Source organism: Cervus elaphus, chromosome 19, assembly GCF_910594005.1.
Source record: "Cervus elaphus chromosome 19, mCerEla1.1, whole genome shotgun sequence".
NCBI classification, from domain to species: Eukaryota; Metazoa; Chordata; class Mammalia; order Artiodactyla; family Cervidae; genus Cervus; species Cervus elaphus.
Genome location: NC_057833.1, coordinates 110,719,496 through 110,736,841, shown reverse-complemented (window position 1 = coordinate 110,736,841; position 17,346 = coordinate 110,719,496).

The following is a 17,346-nucleotide window of genomic DNA, read 5'->3' as shown; positions in this document are numbered from 1 at the left end:
CCAAGTGTCCCTTTCCAAGTGCCACAGGAATCCTGGGACTCCTATCAAGTTTCACGAGGAGTCAGGCATCGTCTCCTTTGGAGGCACTGATCTCCGCGTACCTCTGGAATTTTCAAAGGATGTGAGGCCTCCGGTCGCGATGAGGTGGGGAACTAAGTCTTTCTCTCTGCTTTCCACACGGGATTCAGACATCCTTTCGTCCTGGGAGATGCAAGACGAGCCTGCATTGAAGTCACTGCAGGGATATCCGGCCTTATTTCGAGTCAGGGCATCGCGGTGTCCATTCCACTTGAGGCCGCAAACTCAGGGTCCCTCTCACATACCTAGAGCTGAGAGAAGCCTCCTCTTGAGGTGCTTGTGGTAAGGTGGTATTCCTCTGGAGACCAATCCAGGGACTAACCTCTCTTTTCGAGTTGATTTTTGGTCCACAGAGTTCTTTCGTGTTGCTACAGTGACCTCAGGATCCCTCTATCCTTGAAACAGTGTTCTTGGGGTTTCTCTGGAGTGCCATCAAGGAAATCAAGGCTCCTTTCATGTGTGATGTGCAAGACGTAATTGCTCTGCACGCAGTACAGGGGAATCGGGCCTCATCTCGCATCGAGGGGGAAGTCTCATGGTTTTTCTCGAGTTGCGGCGGGAACCTGGGGTATATTCTCGAGTTACGACGGGGATGGCCCTTCCACCCACGTGTTTGTTCAGCCACGTCAGGACTCCTGCCTAGTTGCGAGGGACAACTCGGGATTCTCCTCGAGGCTTGGCAGGGCAATTGGAACGCCTCTCCAGCTGAGGCGGGAGACCAAGGGTCCCTTTCCACGTGCCACAAGAATCCTGGGACTCCTATCAAGTTTCACGTGGAGTCAGGCATCGTCTCCTTTGTAGGCACTGATCTCCGCGTACCTCTGGAGTTTTCAAAGGATTTGAGGCCTCCGGTCGCTATGAGGTGGGGAACTAGGTGTTTCTCTGTGGTCTCCACAGGGGATTCAGACATCCTTTCTTCTTGGGAGATGCAAGACGAGCCTGCATTCAAGTCACTGCAGGGATATCCGGCCTTATTTCGCGTCAGGGCATCGCGGTGTCCATTCCACTTGAGGCCGCAAACTCAGGATCCCTCTCACATACCTAGAGCTGAGAGAAGCCTCCTCTTGAGGTGCTTGTGGTAAGGTGGTATTCCTCAGGAGTCGAAGCCAGGGACTAACCTCTCATCTCGTGTTGATTTTTGGCCCACGGAGCTCTTTCGTGTTACTACAGTGACCTCAGGATCCCTCTAGCCTTGAAACAGTGTTCTTGGGGTTTCTCTGGAGTGCCATCAAGGAAATCAAGGCTCCTTTCATGTGTGATGTGCAACACGGAATTGCTCTGCATGCAGTGCAGGGGAATCGGGCCTCATCTCGCGGCGAGGGGGAAGTCTCATGGTTTTTCTCGAGTTGCGGCGGGAACCTGGGGTATATTCTCGAGTTACGACGGGGATGGCCCTTCCACCCACGTGTTTCTTCAGCGACGTCAGGACTCCTGCCTAGTTGTGAGGGACAACTCGGGATTCTCCTCGAGGTTTTGCAGGGCAATTGGGACGCCTCTCCAGCTGAGACGGGAGACCAAGGGTCCCTTTCCACGTGCCACAGGAATCCTGGGACTCCTATCAAGTTTCACGAGGAGTCAGGCATCGTCTCCTTTGGAGGCACTGATCTCCGCGTACCTCTGGAGTTTTCAAAGGATGTGAGGCCTCCGGTCGTGATGAGGTGTGGAACTAGGTCTTTCTCTTTGGTCTCCACAGGGGATTCAGACATCCTTTCATCTTGGGAGATGCATGACGAGCCTGCATTCAAGTCACTGCAGGGATATCCAGCCTTATTTCGAGTCAGGGCATCGCGGTGTCCATTCCACTTGAGGCCGCAAACTCAGGGTCCCTCTCACATACCTAGAGCTGAGAGAAGCCTCCTCTTGAGGTGCTTGTGGTAAGGTGGTATTCCTCTGGAGTCGAAGCCAGGGACTAACCTCTCATCTCGAGTTGATTTTTGGCCCACGGAGCTCTTTCGTGTTGCTACAGTGACCTCAGGATCCCTCTAGCCTTGAAACAGTGTTCTTGGGGTTTCTCTGGAGTGCCATCAAGGAAATCAAGGCTTCTTTCATGTGTGATGTGCAACACGGAATTGCTCTGCACGCAGTGCAGGGGAATCGGGCCTCATCTCGCGGCGAGGGGGAAGTCTCATGGTTTTTCTCGAGTTGCGGCGGGAACCTGGGGTATATTCTCGAGTTACGACGGGGATGGCCCTTCCACCCACGTGTTTCTTCAGCGACGTCAGGACTCCTGCCTAGTTGCGAGGGACAACTCTGGATTCTCCTCGAGGCTTGGCAGGGCAATTGGGACGCCTCTCCAGCTGAGGCGGGAGACCAAGTGTCCCTTTCCAAGTGCCACAGGAATCCTGGGACTCCTATCAAGTTTCACGAGGAGTCAGGCATCGTCTCCTTTGGAGGCACTGATCTCCGCGTACCTCTGGAGTTTTCAAAGGATGTGAGGCTATCGGTCGCGATGAGGTGGGAAACTAAGTCTTTCTCTGTGCTTTCCACAGGGGATTCAGACATCCTTTCGTCTTGGGAGATGCAAGACGAGCCTGCATTGAAGTCACTGCAGGGATATCCAGCCTTATTTCGAGTCAGGGCATCGCGGTGTCCATTCCACTTGAGGCCGCAAACTCAGGGTCCCTCTCACATACCTAGAGCTGAGAGAAGCCTCCTCTTGAGGTGCTTGTGGTAAGGTTGTATTCCTCTGGAGACGAATCCAGGGACTAACCTCTCTTTTCGAGTTGATTTTTGGTCCACAGAGTTCTTTCGTGTTGCTACAGTGACCTCAGGATCCCTCTATCCTTGAAACAGTGTTCTTGGGGTTTCTCTGGAGTGCCATCAAGGAAATCAAGGCTCCTTTCATGTGTGATGTGCAAGACGGAATTGCTCTGCACGCAGTACAGGGGAATCGGGCCTCATCTCGCATCGAGGGGGAAGTCTCATGGTTTTTCTCGAGTTGCGGCGGGAACCTGGGGTATATTCTCAAGTTACGACGGGGATGGCCCTTCCACCCACGTGTTTGTTCAGCCACGTCAGGACTCCTGCCTAGTTGCGAGGGACAACTCGGGATTCTCCTCGAGGCTTGGCAGGGCAATTGGAACGCCTCTCCAGTTGAGGCGGGAGACCAAGTGTCCCTCTCCACGTGCCACAAGAATCCTGGGACTCCTATCAAGTTTCACGAGGAGTCAGGCATCGTCTCCTTTGGAGGCACTGATCTCCGCATACCTCTGGAGTTTTCAAAGGATGTGAGGCCTCCGGTCGCGATGAGGTGGGGAACTAGGTCTTTCTCTGTGGTCTCCACAGGGGATTCAGACATCCTTTCTTCTTGGGACATGCAAGACGAACCTGCATTCAAGTCACTGCAGGGATATCCGGCCTTATTTCGAGTCAGGGCATCGCGGTGTCCATTCCACTTGAGGCCGCAAACTCAGGGTCCCTCTCACATACCTAGAGCTGAGAGAAGCCTCCTCTTGAGGTGCTTGTGGTAAGGTGGTATTCCTCAGGAGTCGAAGCCACGGACTAACCTCTCATCTCGTGTTGATTCTTGGTCCACGGAGCTCTTTCGTGTTGCTACAGTGACCTCAGGATCCCTCTAGCCTTGAAACAGTGTTCTTGGGGTTTCTCTGGAGTGCCATCAAGGAAATCAAGGCTCCTTTCATGTGTGATGTGCAAGACGGAATTGCTCTGCACGCAGTGCAGGGGAATCGGGCCTCATTTTGCGGCGAAGGGGAAGTCTCATGGTTTTTCTCGAGTTGCGGCGGGAACTTGGGGTATATTCTCGAGTTACAACGGGGATGGCCTTTCCACACACGTGTGTGTTCAGCCATGTCAGGACTCCTGCCTAGTTGCGAGGGACAACTCGGGATTCTCCTCGAGGCTTTGCAGGGCAATTGGGAAGCCTCTCCAGCTGAGACGGGAGACCAAGGGTCCCTTTCCACGTGCCACAGGAATCCTGGGACTCCTATCAAGTTTCACGAGGAGTCAGGCATCGACTCCTTTGGAGGCACTGATCTCCGCATACCTCTGGAGTTTTCAAAGGATTTGAGGCCTCCTGTCGCGATGAGGTGGGGAACTAGGTCTTTCTCTGTGGTCTCCACAGGGGATTCAGACACCCTTTCGTCTTGGGAGATGCAAGACGAGCCTGCATTCCAGTCACTGCAGGGATATCTGGCCTCATTTCGAGTCAGGGCATCGCGGTGTCCATTCCACTTGAGGCCGCAAACTCAGGGTCCCTCTCACATACCTAGAGCTGAGAGAAGCCTCCTCTTGAGGTGCTTGTGGTAAGGTGGTATTCCTCTGGAGTCGAAGCCAGGGACTAACCTCTCATCTCGAGTTGATTTTTGGCCCACGGAGCTCTTTCGTGTTGCTACAGTGACCTCAGGATCCCTCTAGCCTTGAAACAGTGTTCTTGGGGTTTCTCTGGAGTGCCATCAAGGAAATCAAGGCTCCTTTCATGTGTGATGTGCAACACGGAATTGCTCTGCACGCAGTGCAGGGGAATCGGGCCTCATCTCGCGGCGAGGGGGAAGTCTCATGGTTTTTCTCGAGTTGCGGCAGGAACCTGGGGTATATTCTCGAGTTACGACGGGGATGGCCCTTCCACCCACGTGTTTCTTCAGCGACGTCAGGACTCCTGCCTAGTTGCGAGGGACAACTCTGGATTCTCCTCGAAGCTTGGCAGGGCAATTGGGACGCCTCTCCAGCTGAGGCGGGAGAGCAAGTGTCCCTTTCTAAGTGCCACAGGAATCCTGGGACTCCTATCAAGTTTCACGAGGAGTCAGGCATCGTCTCCTTTGGAGGCACTGATCTCCGCGTACCTCTGGAATTTTCAAAGGATGTGAGGCTATCGGTCGCGATGAGGTGGGAACTAAGTCTTTCTCTGTGCTTTCCATAGGGGATTCAGACATCCTTTCGTCCTGGGAGATGCAAGACGAGCCTGCATTGAAGTCACTGCAGGGATATCCGGCCTTATTTCGAGTCAGGGCATCGCGGTGTCCATTCCACTTGAGGCCGCAAACTCAGGGTCCCTCTCACATACCTAGAGCTGAGAGAAGCCTCCTCTTGAGGTGCTTGTGGTAAGGTGGTATTCCTCTGGAGACCAATCCAGGGACTAACCTCTCTTTTCGAGTTGATTTTTGGTCCACAGAGTTCTTTCGTGTTGCTACAGTGACCTCAGGATCCCTCTATCCTTGAAACAGTGTTCTTGGGGTTTCTCTGGAGTGCCATCAAGGAAATCAAGGCTCCTTTCATGTGTGATGTGCAAGACGGAATTGCTCTGCACGCAGTACAGGGGAATCGGGCCTCATCTCGCATCGAGGGGGAAGTCTCATGGTTTTCTCGAGTTGCGGCGGGAACCTGGGGTATATTCTCGAGTTACGACGGGGATGGCCCTTCCACCCACGTGTTTGTTCAGCCACGTCAGGACTCCTGCCTAGTTGCGAGGGACAACTCGGGATTCTCCTCGAGGCTTGGCAGGGCAATTGGAACGCCTCTCCAGCTGAGGCGGGAGACCAAGGGTCCATTTCCACGTGCCACAAGAATCCTGGGACTCCTATCAAGTTTCACGTGGAGTCAGGCATCGTCTCCTTTGTAGGCACTGATCTCCGCGTACCTCTGGAGTTTTCAAAGGATTTGAGGCCTCCGGTCGCTATGAGGTGGGGAACTAGGTGTTTCTCTGTGGTCTCCACAGGGGATTCAGACATCCTTTCTTCTTGGGAGATGCAAGACGAGCCTGCATTCAAGTCACTGCAGGGATATCCGGCCTTATTTCGCGTCAGGGCATCGCGGTGTCCATTCCACTTGAGGCCGCAAACTCAGGATCCCTCTCACATACCTAGAGCTGAGAGAAGCCTCCTCTTGAGGTGCTTGTGGTAAGGTGGTATTCCTCAGGAGTCGAAGCCAGGGACTAACCTCTCATCTCGTGTTGATTTTTGGCCCACGGAGCTCTTTCGTGTTGCTACAGTGACCTCAGGATCCCTCTAGCCTTGAAACAGTGTTCTTGGGGTTTCTCTGGAGTGCCATCAAGGAAATCAAGGCTCCTTTCATGTGTGATGTGCAACACGGAATTGCTCTGCACGCAGTGCAGGGGAATCGGGCCTCATCTCGCGGTGAGGGGGAAGTCTCATGGTTTTTCTCGAGTTGCGGCGGGAACCTGGGGTATATTCTCGAGTTACGACGGGGATGGCCCTTCCACCCACGTGTTTCTTCAGCGACGTCAGGACTCCTGCCTAGTTGTGAGGGACAACTCGGGATTCTCCTCGAGGTTTTGCAGGGCAATTGGGACGCCTCTCCAGCTGAGACGGGAGACCAAGGGTCCCTTTCCACGTGCCACAGGAATCCTGGGTCTCCTATCAAGTTTCACGATGAGTCAGGCATCGTCTCCTTTGGAGGCACTGATCTCCGCGTACCTCTGGAGTTTTCAAAGGATGTGAGGCCTCCGGTCGTGATGAGGTGTGGAACTAGGTCTTTCTCTGTGGTCTCCACAGGGGATTCAGACATCCTTTCATCTTGGGAGATGCAAGACGAGCCTGCATTCAAGTCACTGCAGGGATATCCAGCCTTATTTCGAGTCAGGGCATCGCGGTGTCCATTCCACTTGAGGCCGCAAACTCAGGGTCCCTCTCACATACCTAGAGCTGAGAGAAGCCTCCTCTTGAGGTGCTTGTGGTAAGGTGGTATTCCTCTGGAGTCGAAGCCAGGGACTAACCTCTCATCTCGAGTTGATTTTTGGCCCACGGAGCTCTTTCGTGTTGCTACAGTGACCTCAGGATCCCTCTAGCCTTGAAACAGTGTTCTTGGGGTTTCTCTGGAGTGCCATCAAGGAAATCAAGGCTTCTTTCATGTGTGATGTGCAACACGGAATTGCTCTGCACGCAGTGCAGGGGAATCGGGCCTCATCTCGCGGCGAGGGGGAAGTCTCATGGTTTTTCTCGAGTTGCGGCGGGAACCTGGGGTATATTCTCGAGTTACGACGGGGATGGCCCTTCCACCCACGTGTTTCTTCAGCGACGTCAGGACTCCTGCCTAGTTGCGAGGGACAACTCTGGATTCTCCTCGAGGCTTGGCAGGGCAATTGGGACGCCTCTCCAGCTGAGGCGGGAGACCAAGTGTCCCTTTCCAAGTGCCACAGGAATCCTGGGACTCCTATCAAGTTTCACGAGGAGTCAGGCATCGTCTCCTTTGGAGGCACTGATCTCCGCGTACCTCTGGAGTTTTCAAAGGATGTGAGGCTATCGGTCGCGATGAGGTGGGAAACTAAGTCTTTCTCTGTGCTTTCCACAGGGGATTCAGACATCCTTTCGTCTTGGGAGATGCAAGACGAGCCTGCATTGAAGTCACTGCAGGGATATCCAGCCTTATTTCGAGTCAGGGCATCGCGGTGTCCATTCCACTTGAGGCCGCAAACTCAGGGTCCCTCTCACATACCTAGAGCTGAGAGAAGCCTCCTCTTGAGGTGCTTGTGGTAAGGTTGTATTCCTCTGGAGACGAATCCAGGGACTAACCTCTCTTTTCGAGTTGATTTTTGGTCCACAGAGTTCTTTCGTGTTGCTACAGTGACCTCAGGATCCCTCTATCCTTGAAACAGTGTTCTTGGGGTTTCTCTGGAGTGCCATCAAGGAAATCAAGGCTCCTTTCATGTGTGATGTGCAAGACGGAATTGCTCTGCACGCAGTACAGGGGAATCGGGCCTCATCTCGCATCGAGGGGGAAGTCTCATGGTTTTTCTCGAGTTGCGGCGGGAACCTGGGGTATATTCTCAAGTTACGACGGGGATGGCCCTTCCACCCACGTGTTTGTTCAGCCACGTCAGGACTCCTGCCTAGTTGCGAGGGACAACTCGGGATTCTCCTCGAGGCTTGGCAGGGCAATTGGAACGCCTCTCCAGTTGAGGCGGGAGACCAAGTGTCCCTCTCCACGTGCCACAAGAATCCTGGGACTCCTATCAAGTTTCACGAGGAGTCAGGCATCGTCTCCTTTGGAGGCACTGATCTCCGCATACCTCTGGAGTTTTCAAAGGATGTGAGGCCTCCGGTCGCGATGAGGTGGGGAACTAGGTCTTTCTCTGTGGTCTCCACAGGGGATTCAGACATCCTTTCTTCTTGGGACATGCAAGACGAACCTGCATTCAAGTCACTGCAGGGATATCCGGCCTTATTTCGAGTCAGGGCATCGCGGTGTCCATTCCACTTGAGGCCGCAAACTCAGGGTCCCTCTCACATACCTAGAGCTGAGAGAAGCCTCCTCTTGAGGTGCTTGTGGTAAGGTGGTATTCCTCAGGAGTCGAAGCCACGGACTAACCTCTCATCTCGTGTTGATTCTTGGTCCACGGAGCTCTTTCGTGTTGCTACAGTGACCTCAGGATCCCTCTAGCCTTGAAACAGTGTTCTTGGGGTTTCTCTGGAGTGCCATCAAGGAAATCAAGGCTCCTTTCATGTGTGATGTGCAAGACGGAATTGCTCTGCACGCAGTGCAGGGGAATCGGGCCTCATTTTGCGGCGAAGGGGAAGTCTCATGGTTTTTCTCGAGTTGCGGCGGGAACTTGGGGTATATTCTCGAGTTACAACGGGGATGGCCTTTCCACACACGTGTGTGTTCAGCCATGTCAGGACTCCTGCCTAGTTGCGAGGGACAACTCGGGATTCTCCTCGAGGCTTTGCAGGGCAATTGGGAAGCCTCTCCAGCTGAGACGGGAGACCAAGGGTCCCTTTCCACGTGCCACAGGAATCCTGGGACTCCTATCAAGTTTCACGAGGAGTCAGGCATCGACTCCTTTGGAGGCACTGATCTCCGCATACCTCTGGAGTTTTCAAAGGATTTGAGGCCTCCTGTCGCGATGAGGTGGGGAACTAGGTCTTTCTCTGTGGTCTCCACAGGGGATTCAGACACCCTTTCGTCTTGGGAGATGCAAGACGAGCCTGCATTCCAGTCACTGCAGGGATATCTGGCCTCATTTCGAGTCAGGGCATCGCGGTGTCCATTCCACTTGAGGCCGCAAACTCAGGGTCCCTCTCACATACCTAGAGCTGAGAGAAGCCTCCTCTTGAGGTGCTTGTGGTAAGGTGGTATTCCTCTGGAGTCGAAGCCAGGGACTAACCTCTCATCTCGAGTTGATTTTTGGCCCAAGGAGCTCTTTCGTGTTGCTACAGTGACCTCAGGATCCCTCTAGCCTTGAAACAGTGTTCTTGGGGTTTCTCTGGAGTGCCATCAAGGAAATCAAGGCTCCTTTCATGTGTGATGTGCAACACGGAATTGCTCTGCACGCAGTGCAGGGGAATCGGGCCTCATCTCGCGGCGAGGGGGAAGTCTCATGGTTTTTCTCGAGTTGCGGCAGGAACCTGGGGTATATTCTCGAGTTACGACGGGGATGGCCCTTCCACCCACGTGTTTCTTCAGCGACGTCAGGACTCCTGCCTAGTTGCGAGGGACAACTCTGGATTCTCCTCGAAGCTTGGCAGGGCAATTGGGACGCCTCTCCAGCTGAGGCGGGAGAGCAAGTGTCCCTTTCCAAGTGCCACAGGAATCCTGGGACTCCTATCAAGTTTCACGAGGAGTCAGGCATCGTCTCCTTTGGAGGCACTGATCTCCGCGTACCTCTGGAATTTTCAAAGGATGTGAGGCTATCGGTCGCGATGAGGTGGGAACTAAGTCTTTCTCTGTGCTTTCCATAGGGGATTCAGACATCCTTTCGTCCTGGGAGATGCAAGACGAGCCTGCATTGAAGTCACTGCAGGGATATCCGGCCTTATTTCGAGTCAGGGCATCGCGGTGTCCATTCCACTTGAGGCCGCAAACTCAGGGTCCCTCTCACATACCTAGAGCTGAGAGAAGCCTCCTCTTGAGGTGCTTGTGGTAAGGTGGTATTCCTCTGGAGACGAATCCAGGGACTTACCTCTCTTTTCGAGTTGATTTTTGGTCCACAGAGTTCTTTCGTGTTGCTACAGTGACCTCAGGATCCCTCTATCCTTGAAACAGTGTTCTTGGGGTTTCTCTGGAGTGCCATCAAGGAAATCAAGGCTCCTTTCATGTGTGATGTGCAAGACGGAATTGCTCTGCATGCAGTACAGGGGAATCGGGCCTCATCTCGCATCGAGGGGGAAGTCTCATGGTTTTTCTCGAGTTGCGGCGGGAACCTGGGGTATATTCTCGAGTTACGACGGGGATGGCCCTTCCACCCACGTGTTTGTTCAGCCACGTCAGGACTCCTGCCTAGTTGCGAGGGACAACTCGGGATTCTCCTCGAGGCTTGGCAGGGCAATTGGAATGCCTCCCCAGCTGAGGCGGGAGACCAAGGGTCCCTTTCCACGTGCCACAAGAATCCTGGGACTCCTATCAAGTTTCACGAGGAGTCAGGCATCGTCTCCTTTGGAGGCACTGATCTCCGCGTACCTCTGGAGTTTTCAAAGGATGTGAGGCTATCGGTCGCGAAGAGGTGGGGAACTAGGTCTTTCTCTGTGGTCTCCACAGGGGATTCAGACACCCTTTCGTCTTGGGAGATGCAAGACGAGCCTGCATTCCAGTCACTGTAGGGATATCCGGCCTTATTTCGAGTCAGGGCATCGTGGTGTCCATTCCACTTGAGGCCGCAAACTCAGGGTCCCTCTCACATACCTAGAGCTGAGAGAAGCCTCCTCTTGAGGTGCTTGTGGTAAGGTGGTATTCCTCTGGAGTCGAAGCTAGGGACTAACCTCTCATCTCGAGTTGATTTTTGGTCCACGGAGCTCTTTCGTGTTGCTACAGTGACCTCAGGATCCCTCTAGCCTTGAAACAGTGTTCTTGGGGTTTCTCTGGAGTGCCATGAAGGAAATCAAGGCTCCTTTCATGTGTGATGTGCAAGACGGAATTGCTCTGCACGCAGTGCAGGGGAATCGGGCCTCATCTCGCGGCGAGGGGGAAGTCTCATGGTTTTTCTCGAGTTCCGGCGGGAACCTGGGGTATATTCTCGAGTTACGACGGGGATGGCCCTTCCACCCACGTGTTTGTTCAGCCACGTCAGGACTCCTGCCTAGTTGCGAGGGACAACTCGGGATTCTCTTCGAGGCTTGGCAGGGCAATTGGAACGCCTCTCCAGCTGAGGCGGGAGACCAAGGGTCCCTTTCCACGTGCCACAAGAATCCTGGGACTCCTATCAAGTTTCACGAGGAGTCAGGCATCGTCTCCTTTGGAGGCACTGATCTCCGCGTACCTCTGGAGTTTTCAAAGGATGTGAGGCCTCCGGTCGCGATGAGGTGGGGAACTAAGTCTTTCTCTGTGGTCTCCACAGGAGATTCAGACATCCTTTCTTCTTGGGACATGCAAGACGAACCTGCATTCAAGTCACTGCAGGGATATCCGGCCTTATTTCGAGTCAGGGCATCGCGGTGTCCATTCCACTTGAGGCCGCAAACTCAGGGTCCCTCTCACATACCTAGAGCTGAGAGAAGCCTCCTCTTGAGGTGCTTGTGGTAAGGTGGTATTCCTCAGGAGTCGAAGCCACGGACTAACCTCTCATCTCGTGTTGATTCTTGGTCCACGGAGCTCTTTCGTGTTGCTACAGTGACCTCAGGATCCCTCTAGCCTTGAAACAGTGTTCTTGGGGTTTCTCTGGAGTGCCATCAAGGAAATCAAGGCTCCTTTCATGTGTGATGTGCAACACGGAATTGCTCTGCACGCAGTGCAGGGGAATCGGGCCTCATTTTGCGGCGAAGGGGAAGTCTCATGGTTTTTCTCGAGTTGCGGCGGGAACTTGGGGTATATTCTCGAGTTACAACGGGGATGGCCTTTCCACACACGTGTGTGTTCAGCCATGTCAGGACTCCTGCCTAGTTGCGAGGGACAACTCGGGATTCTCCTCGAGGCTTTGCAGGGCAATTGGGAAGCCTCTCCAGCTGAGACGGGAGACCAAGGGTCCCTTTCCACGTGCCACAGGAATCCTGGGACTCCTATCAAGTTTCACGAGGAGTCAGGCATCGACTCCTTTGGAGGCACTGATCTCCGCATACCTCTGGAGTTTTCAAAGGATTTGAGGCCTCCTGTCGCGATGAGGTGGGGAACTAGGTCTTTCTCTGTGGTCTCCACAGGGGATTCAGACACCCTTTCGTCTTGGGAGATGCAAGACGAGCCTGCATTCCAGTCACTGCAGGGATATCCGGCCTCATTTCGAGTCAGGGCATCGCGGTGTCCATTCCACTTGAGGCCGCAAACTCAGGGTCCCTCTCACATACCTAGAGCTGAGAGAAGCCTCCTCTTGAGGTGCTTGTGGTAAGGTGGTATTCCTCTGGAGTCGAAGCCAGGGACTAACCTCTCATCTCGAGTTGATTTTTGGCCCACGGAGCTCTTTCGTGTTGCTACAGTGACCTCAGGATCCCTCTAGCCTTGAAACAGTGTTCTTGGGGTTTCTCTGGAGTGCCATCAAGGAAATCAAGGCTCCTTTCATGTGTGATGTGCAACACGGAATTGCTCTGCACGCAGTGCAGGGGAATCGGGCCTCATCTCGCGGCGAGGGGGAAGTCTCATGGTTTTTCTCGAGTTGCGGCAGGAACCTGGGGTATATTCTCGAGTTACGACGGGGATGGCCCTTCCACCCACGTGTTTCTTCAGCGACGTCAGGACTCCTGCCTAGTTGCGAGGGACAACTCTGGATTCTCCTCGAAGCTTGGCAGGGCAATTGGGACGCCTCTCCAGCTGAGGCGGGAGAGCAAGTGTCCCTTTCCAAGTGCCACAGGAATCCTGGGACTCCTATCAAGTTTCACGAGGAGTCAGGCATCGTCTCCTTTGGAGGCACTGATCTCCGCGTACCTCTGGAATTTTCAAAGGATGTGAGGCTATCGGTCGCGATGAGGTGGGAACTAAGTCTTTCTCTGTGCTTTCCATAGGGGATTCAGACATCCTTTCGTCCTGGGAGATGCAAGACGAGCCTGCATTGAAGTCACTGCAGGGATATCCGGCCTTATTTCGAGTCAGGGCATCGCGGTGTCCATTCCACTTGAGGCCGCAAACTCAGGGTCCCTCTCACATACCTAGAGCTGAGAGAAGCCTCCTCTTGAGGTGCTTGTGGTAAGGTGGTATTCCTCTGGAGACGAATCCAGGGACTTACCTCTCTTTTCGAGTTGATTTTTGGTCCACAGAGTTCTTTCGTGTTGATACAGTGACCTCAGGATCCCTCTATCCTTGAAACAGTGTTCTTGGGGTTTCTCTGGAGTGCCATCAAGGAAATCAAGGCTCCTTTCATGTGTGATGTGCAAGACGGAATTGCTCTGCATGCAGTACAGGGGAATCGGGCCTCATCTCGCATCGAGGGGGAAGTCTCATGGTTTTTCTCGAGTTGCGGCGGGAACCTGGGGTATATTCTCGAGTTACGACGGGGATGGCCCTTCCACCCACGTGTTTGTTCAGCCACGTCAGGACTCCTGCCTAGTTGCGAGGGACAACTCGGGATTCTCCTCGAGGCTTGGCAGGGCAATTGGAACGCCTCTCCAGCTGAGGCGGGAGACCAAGGGTCCCTTTCCACGTGCCACAAGCATCCTGGGACTCCTATCAAGTTTGACGAGGAGTCAGGCATCGTCTCCTTTGGAGGCACTGATCTCCGCGTACCTCTGGAGTTTTCAAAGGATTTGAGGCCTCCTGTCGCGATGAGGTGGGGAACTAGGTCTTTCTCTGTGGTCTCCACAGGGGATTCAGACACCCTTTCGTCTTGGGAGATGCAAGACGAGCCTGCATTCCAGTCACTGCAGGGATATCCGGCCTCATTTCGAGTCAGGGCATCGCGGTGTCCATTCCACTTGAGGCCGCAAACTCAGGGTCCCTCTCACATACCTAGAGCTGAGAGAAGCCTCCTCTTGAGGTGCTTGTGGTAAGGTGGTATTCCTCTGGAGTCGAAGCCAGGGACTAACCTCTCATCTCGAGTTGATTTTTGGCCCACGGAGCTCTTTCGTGTTGCTACAGTGACCTCAGGATCCCTCTAGCCTTGAAACAGTGTTCTTGGGGTTTCTCTGGAGTGCCATCAAGGAAATCAAGGCTCCTTTCATGTGTGATGTGCAACACGGAATTGCTCTGCACGCAGTGCAGGGGAATCGGGCCTCATCTCGCGGCGAGGGGGAAGTCTCATGGTTTTTCTCGAGTTGCGGCAGGAACCTGGGGTATATTCTCGAGTTACGACGGGGATGGCCCTTCCACCCACGTGTTTCTTCAGCGACGTCAGGACTCCTGCCTAGTTGCGAGGGACAACTCTGGATTCTCCTCGAAGCTTGGCAGGGCAATTGGGACGCCTCTCCAGCTGAGGCGGGAGAGCAAGTGTCCCTTTCCAAGTGCCACAGGAATCCTGGGACTCCTATCAAGTTTCACGAGGAGTCAGGCATCGTCTCCTTTGGAGGCACTGATCTCCGCGTACCTCTGGAATTTTCAAAGGATGTGAGGCTATCGGTCGCGATGAGGTGGGAACTAAGTCTTTCTCTGTGCTTTCCATAGGGGATTCAGACATCCTTTCGTCCTGGGAGATGCAAGACGAGCCTGCACTGAAGTCACTGCAGGGATATCCGGCCTTATTTCGAGTCAGGGCATCGCGGTGTCCATTCCACTTGAGGCCGCAAACTCAGGGTCCCTCTCACATACCTAGAGCTGAGAGAAGCCTCCTCTTGAGGTGCTTGTGGTAAGGTGGTATTCCTCTGGAGACGAATCCAGGGACTTACCTCTCTTTTCGAGTTGATTTTTGGTCCACAGAGTTCTTTCGTGTTGATACAGTGACCTCAGGATCCCTCTATCCTTGAAACAGTGTTCTTGGGGTTTCTCTGGAGTGCCATCAAGGAAATCAAGGCTCCTTTCATGTGTGATGTGCAAGACGGAATTGCTCTGCATGCAGTACAGGGGAATCGGGCCTCATCTCGCATCGAGGGGGAAGTCTCATGGTTTTTCTCGAGTTGCGGCGGGAACCTGGGGTATATTCTCGAGTTACGACGGGGATGGCCCTTCCACCCACGTGTTTGTTCAGCCACGTCAGGACTCCTGCCTAGTTGCGAGGGACAACTCGGGATTCTCCTCGAGGCTTGGCAGGGCAATTGGAACGCCTCTCCAGCTGAGGCGGGAGACCAAGGGTCCCTTTCCACGTGCCACAAGAATCCTTGGACTCCTATCAAGTTTGACGAGGAGTCAGGCATCGTCTCCTTTGGAGGCACTGATCTCCGCGTACCTCTGGAGTTTTCAAAGGATGTGAGGCCTCCGGTCGCGAAGAGGTGGGAAACTAGGTCTTTCTCTGTGGTCTCCACAGGGGATTCAGACACCCTTTCGTCTTGGGAGATGCAAGACGAGCCTGCATTCCAGTCACTGTAGGGATATCCGGCCTTATTTCGAGTCAGGGCATCGTGGTGTCCATTCCACTTGAGGCCGCAAACTCAGGGTCCCTCTCACATACCTAGAGCTGAGAGAAGCCTCCTCTTGAGGTGCTTGTGGTAAGGTGGTATTCCTCTGGAGTCGAAGCTAGGGACTAACCTCTCATCTCGAGTTGATTTTTGGTCCACGGAGCTCTTTCGTGTTGCTACAGTGACCTCAGGATCCCTCTAGCCTTGAAACAGTGTTCTTGGGGTTTCTCTGGAGTGCCATCAAGGAAATCAAGGCTCCTTTCATGTGTGATGTGCAAGACGGAATTGCTCTGCACGCAGTGCAGGGGAATCGGGCCTCATCTCGCGGCGAGGGGGAAGTCTCATGGTTTTTCTCGAGTTGCGGCGGGAACCTGGGGTATATTCTCGAGTTACGACGGGGATGGCCCTTCCACCCACGTGTTTGTTCAGCCACGTCAGGACTCCTGCCTAGTTGCGAGGGACAACTCGGGATTCTCTTCGAGGCTTGGCAGGGCAATTGGAACGCCTCTCCAGCTGAGGCGGGAGACCAAGGGTCCCTTTCCACGTGCCACAAGAATCCTGGGACTCCTATCAAGTTTCACGAGGAGTCAGGCATCGTCTCCTTTGGAGGCACTGATCTCCGCGTACCTCTGGAGTTTTCAAAGGATGTGAGGCCTCCGGTCGCGATGAGGTGGGGAACTAGGTCTTTCTCTGTGGTCTCCACAGGGGATTCAGACATCCTTTCTTCTTGGGACATGCAAGACGAACCTGCATTCAAGTCACTGCAGGGATATCCGGCCTTATTTCGAGTCAGGGCATCGCGGTGTCCATTCCACTTGAGGCCGCAAACTCAGGGTCCCTCTCACATACCTAGAGCTGAGAGAAGCCTCCTCTTGAGGTGCTTGTGGTAAGGTGGTATTCCTCAGGAGTCGAAGCCAGGGACTAACCTCTCATCTCGTGTTGATTCTTGGTCCACGGAGCTCTTTCGTGTTGCTACAGTGACCTCAGGATCCCTCTAGCCTTGAAACAGTGTTCTTGGGGTTTCTCTGGAGTGCCATCAAGGAAATCAAGGCTCCTTTCATGTGTGATGTGCAAGACGGAATTGCTCTGCACGCAGTGCAGGGGAATCGGGCCTCATTTTGCGGCGAAGGGGAAGTCTCATGGTTTTTCTCGAGTTGCGGCGGGAACTTGGGGTATATTCTCGAGTTACAACGGGGATGGCCTTTCCACACACGTGTGTGTTCAGCCATGTCAGGACTCCTGCCTAGTTGCGAGGGACAACTCGGGATTCTCCTCGAGGCTTTGCAGGGCAATTGGGACGCCTCTCCAGCTGAGACGGGAGACCAAGGGTCCCTTTCCACGTGCCACAGGAATCCTGGGACTCCTATCAAGTTTCACGAGGAGTCAGGCATCGATTCCTTTGGAGGCACTGATCTCCGTATACCTCTGGAGTTTTCAAAGGATTTGAGGCCTCCTGTCGCGATGAGGTGGGGAACTAGGTCTTTCTCTGTGGTCTCCACAGGGGATTCAGACAACCTTTCGTCTTGGGAGATGCAAGACGAGCCTGCATTCCAGTCACTGCAGGGATATCCGGCCTCATTTAGAGTCAGGGCATCGCGGTGTCCATTCCACTTGAGGCCGCAAACTCAGGGTCCCTCTCACATACCTAGAGCTGAGAGAAGCCTCCTCTTGAGGTGCTTGTGGTAAGGTGGTATTCCTCTGGAGTCGAAGCCAGGGACTAACCTCTCATCTCGAGTTGATTTTTGGCCCACGGAGCTCTTTCGTGTTGCTACAGTGACCTCAGGATCCCTCTAGCCTTGAAACAGTGTTCTTGGGGTTTCTCTGGAGTGCCATCAAGGAAATCAAGGCTCCTTTCATGTGTGATGTGCAACACGGAATTGCTCTGCACGCAGTGCAGGGGAATCGGGCCTCATCTCGCGGCGAGGGGGAAGTCTCATGGTTTTTCTCGAGTTGCGGC